The sequence below is a fragment of the Pinus tabuliformis genome, chromosome 7 (genome assembly GCF_031772625.1).
Source record: "Pinus tabuliformis cultivar Carrire ecotype Pingquan chromosome 7, CPIR1, whole genome shotgun sequence".
Taxonomy (NCBI): Eukaryota; Viridiplantae; Streptophyta; class Pinopsida; order Pinales; family Pinaceae; genus Pinus; species Pinus tabuliformis.
This window is the reverse complement of record NC_142293.1, coordinates 884,773,127-884,779,133: the sequence shown is the minus strand read 5'-3', so window position 1 is coordinate 884,779,133 and position 6,007 is coordinate 884,773,127.

Genomic DNA, 6,007 nt, shown 5'->3' with positions numbered 1-6,007 from the left:
ATATCCAAGTTCGCCAGTAGTGCCACCTTCCCAACAACATCAAGCCCTTCACAGATGAGGTATTGTCTAATGTTGCACCACTTGATGTTTGTGATGTATTATTAGGCCAGCCATACTTGTGGAAGCGACATGCTATGTATGAGTCAAGGCCTCACTCTGTTATTATTTCTTTGGGTAATTCATTATACAGGATACCGGTGGTAGCCCCACCTACCACCACCTCTTTGATCATTGCTAAGAAATGCAGTAAGCTCATCTCCTAGACTAGGAAATTCATTTTTTGTCTAGTTCGCTCCCAAGGTAAGTGGAAGATCATCGCCACATCCATGACCCTCACGAAGGGTTCCTCCATGCAGCAGCATTAGCAGATGGATACAGTCATAAAATAATATAGGAACATCTCCTCCTCACCCACAGGGGTACTGTTGCACTGTCAGGTCAAGCATTCATTCGATCTGAATCCTAGAGCACCCCTACCCAATGGGTCGATATATCACTGCTCCATTCTTGAAAATGCCAAGTACAAGTAGCGACATGATCAACATTAGGTACCACACAAGTTTCAAGTGGGCGACAAAGTTTGGTTGCATTTGCAGAAAGAACACCTTACAAGAGCCCATTAAAAGCTCAGACCACTTTGATATGGTCCTTACACCATTACCAAGGCTGTGGGAAAAAATGCTTTGGAGTATAACGTCCCCCATTCCTTCACTTGCACCGAGTATTCAATGTGGACTGCCCTTGACCATGCTTTCCACCATTAGTGGACATATGAGAGGTTGTAGAACAACTCACCAGGGACCAAGTTCAGCAGAAGTTTCCTCATCCCATGGAGGAACTCAACACAATGGGGACCATTGCTTCCTAAGGGGGGAGGAATGATCCAGGTGGATGTTGGTGGCCACCCACCTATTCCACTTGGACCCTCACAACTGTCTCTCTCAGTTTTTTAGTTTCCTTAATTGTAGCACAATTTACTATTTTTAGCAGTTCTTTGGGTCCTCAACTTTCGGAGCTGTTTTGAGGCCCTAAACAACGTTTTTTGGGACAAATGGGAGCAACATGGGTCCATGGACTAATGTTTCTCATCCCAAATTTGTATTCCTCGAATAGATATTTCTAACAAGGTATTGTGCACGTCAAATGGAGATCGTATGCTAAAGTTACGACCCGGGAAGTTGATGTACCGATTTACCCAAAACGGGGCCCATAGTTTGGTGCTTCATCTCCCAGGGTTATGTTTTTGGATGTTTAGGGTTTTCCATTGTTTCTCAAAAATAAGTAGTCCTTCAAGCCTCATTGTAAGATAGTTCAAAGTCATGTATCAAGAATGGTGTGGTGGAAAGGAAGAATCGTACAATTTTGGAAGTTGTTCGTTCCATGCTCCATAATCAAAGGCTTCTAAAGTTTCTATGGACCGAAGCTGCGAATACCGATATATATGTTCAAAACTGATGCCCTCATCAAGCATTGGATACCAAGGCTGCCAAAGAAATGTTCACTCGTAAGAAACCTGATGTATCTCATTTTATAATTTTTGGAAGTCCTATTTATTTTCGTGTACCGAAAGAGAAAAGGAATAAATTGGGTGCATCTAGAAGGAAGGGAATCTTCGTGGGTTATAGCAAAAATAATAAGGGCTATAGAATCTATGTGGCTGGTCAAAGGGAAGTCGATAATAGTCATGATGTCACCTTTGATGAAGATATGGTTCTTAGAAAAATTGGCAATCTTCTTATACTAAGGAAATTTGGAGAACCTAACACCAGCGAACCGGAGGAAAAGCAAGAAGAAACGATGCCCGAAGTGGAAGAACTTATGGACCCTATTGATCCCCCTTCGAAAGAGCCTTCCTCTTCTAGGAAGAGGCCCTCATGGCTTAGGGGGACACTTGATGATGTTGAAGGACACATTGCACCCAGACGGACTTTCAGGGAAAGTAAGAAGCTAACCAGGTATCATGGATACTTGACCATTATGAGCACGATCATTCAAAATGAGCCCTCTTCTTTCGCAAAAGCTGTGAAGCATCAAGTATGGAAGGATTATATGACTGAGAAATATGAGTCCATCATGAAGAATGATGTCTGGGATGTGGTCCCCATACCTGAGGAAAAAATTGTTGTCACTTCGAAATGGCTTTATAAGATAGAGCATGGAGTTGATGGAAGTGCTAAAAAGTATAATGCTCGTTTTGTCACTCGTGGCTTCTCTCAAAAGGAAGGTATAGACTATGATGAGATGTTTTCACTTGTTGCCTAATACACCACCATTTTCTCAATCATAACCCTTGCTGCTTTGCAAGGATGGAACCTACATCAGATGGATGTCAAGATGAGTTCTTGCATGGTTCAATTAAAGACGAAGTTAATATGGAACAACCCGAAGGATTTGAGAATCATGATCGAGAATCTCAAGTGTGCAAGTTGAAGAAAGACCTCTATGGGTGAAATCAAGCACCCCAAGCTTGCTATGAGAATATTAATAGCTACTTGATGAAGCTGGGATTCACTAGGAGTGAAGCTGACCCTAACCTTTACTTTAAGGTTGAAGATGATAAGCCTATCATACTGGTGTTGTACATTGATGACCTCTTTTTGACAGGTGCAGACCCTCTCATTCACAAATGTAAGAGGGAGTTGGCTTCCGAGTTTGAGATGAAGAACCTAGGGCTGATGCACTATTACCTAAAACTCAAAGTCTAACAGAAGCTAGGGGAGATTTTCCTATCTCAAGGAAAATATGTGGTGAAGATATTGGAGAGATTCAGTATGGTGGATTGCAAGCCCATGACTACCCTGATGGAGCTTGACTTCAAGAAGTTAAGCGGTAGTGTTGCTAGACCTATTTTGAAAAATGCTACCGAGTATCATCATCTCATCAGAGCATTGATGTTATTGGTGAACTCCCATCTGGATATATGTTTTGCAGTCAACACGTTGAGTCAACATATGGTTGAGCCTCACCACTCACATTGGATTGGTGATAAGAATCTGTTGAGATATCTTCATGGCACAATCACTCATGGGTTGCGATACATTGCTAGAGATGTGAGACTACATGGGTATACCGATGTTGATTGGGCAGGCAGCGTGGTGGACCGAAAGAGCACTTCCAGGTGTTTTTTTCTCTTTGGGATCTGCCTCAATATCCTGGATGAGAAGGAAGAAGAAGTCGATGGCTTTGAGCACCATTGAGGCAGAGTACATTGCTACGAGTATAGCCTCTTGTGAGCTGTCTGGTTGCGGAAGCTCTTCAGTGAGTTGTTTGGATTTACATTGGATACTACCATGATCCTGTGTGACAACCCACAATGTATTTCGCCCCCCCCTCACCATCCGAACTTTACCATCGGGGGCGCCCGAAATGGGCGGTATGCAAAACTGTGCCCACTGCTACATATCAGCACTGTGTCATTTTGCACCCCCCTCAGGTGAAACCATTAACTGCCACCCCCCCCTCCGAAAAGTAGTTTCTCCACCTCTTGAAACCACTCCTCTATCCTTTGTGCTCTTGCCACTCACCTTCTATCACGTCATCTTCCCGTTGATTCCACCAATCACATCCGCTCCCTCCAAAATTAAGTCGTTAAGGAATCAATTAGCTTAATCGTTAATTCAATGGACCCATGCCACCATCAACGGGAAAAATAGATCGTTATATAATCCCTCATTTTTCTCATTAACCAGTTATTGAGTTTTTACATTTCCACTGCTATCACTCTCTTACAGGTGTACCACTGTAAAATACAAATACTTCACCAGGCCAAGAACATTGTCCGTTCACTCAATTTCAAGCTATTGCCTCTGTTTTTGTTCGCAAATCCTAAGTCCTCTCTATGTACTTAAGCCTGTAATCCAGTTTTCATCACTGTCCTTAGCCTTATCCAAAGATGCCTCCAAAGCATAAGGGATTAGAGGAACCTATGAGTCCTCTAATCCACCCTCCCATTGATTATCACCACATCCCTTTGGCGGATAGAGACTATAATATCCATGAAACTCTTTATGAATTTGACCTTTCTGAGATGTATTTCTGGCTCGAGGACAAATATATAGATAAATTATATGACATTCAACTATGGGAATCCAATTTGCGCCACTATATTTTTCCTCGTACTCATAGCACCCCAAAATTTGTTAGGAAGTGTCATGCATGTTATTTACCAAGACAAAGAGCAATCATTTCCCCCACTGGAGAAATTTTGTTCACTATCACTCCTCAAGCTATAGACCAGATGATGCAAGCCTCTACAATAGAGAATGCCACCCCCTTTTCCTATGAAGCACTTGTTGAGTTGTACCAGAAATTGGACTTTGCCAAGAGGGCCAAAACCCTTAAGCTTTTCTTGACAGAAGATGCTCCATTGCTAAAGAAAAATCCTCCCTATCCCTCCTCTATTTTCCCTAAGAGAGCCAAGAAAATTATCACAGTCATCTCTTACCTCCTTGGATATTACTCAGATTAGTGGGTAGATGAGGCCATCATAGGATTTCTGTCCATTTTCTATGCTAATTCCAAGCCCTCCATCATGTTTAACTTTAGCCAATTTCTTGCAGATTCTATTCATGAGCATTTTATCAAATTTCATACTGAGGAGGTATTCAAGTATGCTTCTGTGTTAGTTTATACGTTCTTATACTTTCAGGGAGACAACATCAAGCTTGCTTTACAAAAGCTGGATGAAAAAGGAAATTAGCAGTTAGTCATTTTATTGACTACTCTAGTGATGAAGGAACAAAAGGAATACACATACAAATAGTTCATATAGATGTTTGTACATCCAAGAATCATTCTCTTAGGTAGCAGAGCAAAATCGAGGATCATTGAAGAAATTAGAAAGGTTTTGCAACTATCAGATCATGTCTAGATAGGGGATTGGTACCTCTATGAGGTTTACACAGAACGAAGAATATTTGGGTGTCAACTTGCACCTTACAAGCTACCTAAATTCTTCCCAATGAGTATTTTTCTCTAGAGTACATAAGGAAAATGATCAATATGGATGAGATCCACTTTGTAGCTGCCAAGAAGAAATCCCAATTCAAAACTAAAACATAGGTAGGGCCTTTCATTTGCAACAACAGGGCAGCAGGGGAAGAAGCAAATAAGATACCAAAAGAAATGCGGTTCAGCCTCAGTTTCACCTGGTCATATGATCCATTAGGGATCATTTCTAAATTAAGAGTGGAAAACAAATCCACTTCTTATTTTCACATAGCCAGACTAGAGATAGATAAGTATAAAAACCAGCTAGAATGGGCTGAGAACACCCTACAAGAGGAAGAGGAGCAGCTAGTGTCATCCTCCATAGTACAAACTCCTACCATGTAGGAGAAAACAAAAAAGAGAAGCATAGAAGAAGAGTCCCCTTCAGGAATTGAAATTTTCAGTGAAGGTTTCAAAATCGAAAGAAGGCCAAACTTAGTTCAAAACTAAGCCTCAGCAAAGATTCAAAGCAGGAGAACATTATTGCCACCAGAGAGCCACTTCTTTCCTCATTAATAGGTGACCAAACTACAATTTCTCCCACTACCTCCATAGCTTCACAGGATCAACAACAGGTTATGCAAACTAGCACATCTACTACAGAGGAGACAAAGAAAATTCTATTTGATATTTTTAAAGATATTAAAATGAGGAATGCGGCCTTGAAAATCAACACCTAAAATCAATTCTGGAAGAAGGCTTCTACTTCTAAAAGCAGGTTGTTGTCAACCTTTGATTTAGAGAAAGGTAAAATGCAAATGGCATTCCTCCAGGCACAGGTTCCCCAACCCAAGGCATCATCAGACTATAAGAAGACAACATTTGAGTTTGATGTAAAAAACATACATCCCATTGACAAAATAGAGATGTACAAGTAGACTGAGCAAATGAACTTTTTCCACTGTCACTAACACTGCTATGAGTTTGTCTAAATTGTAGGTTACATTAGCCAATGTTTAATCACAAATGAAGATGGAGAAGGTCTCTGCACTTTCCAAGGACATCAAGATAAAATCTC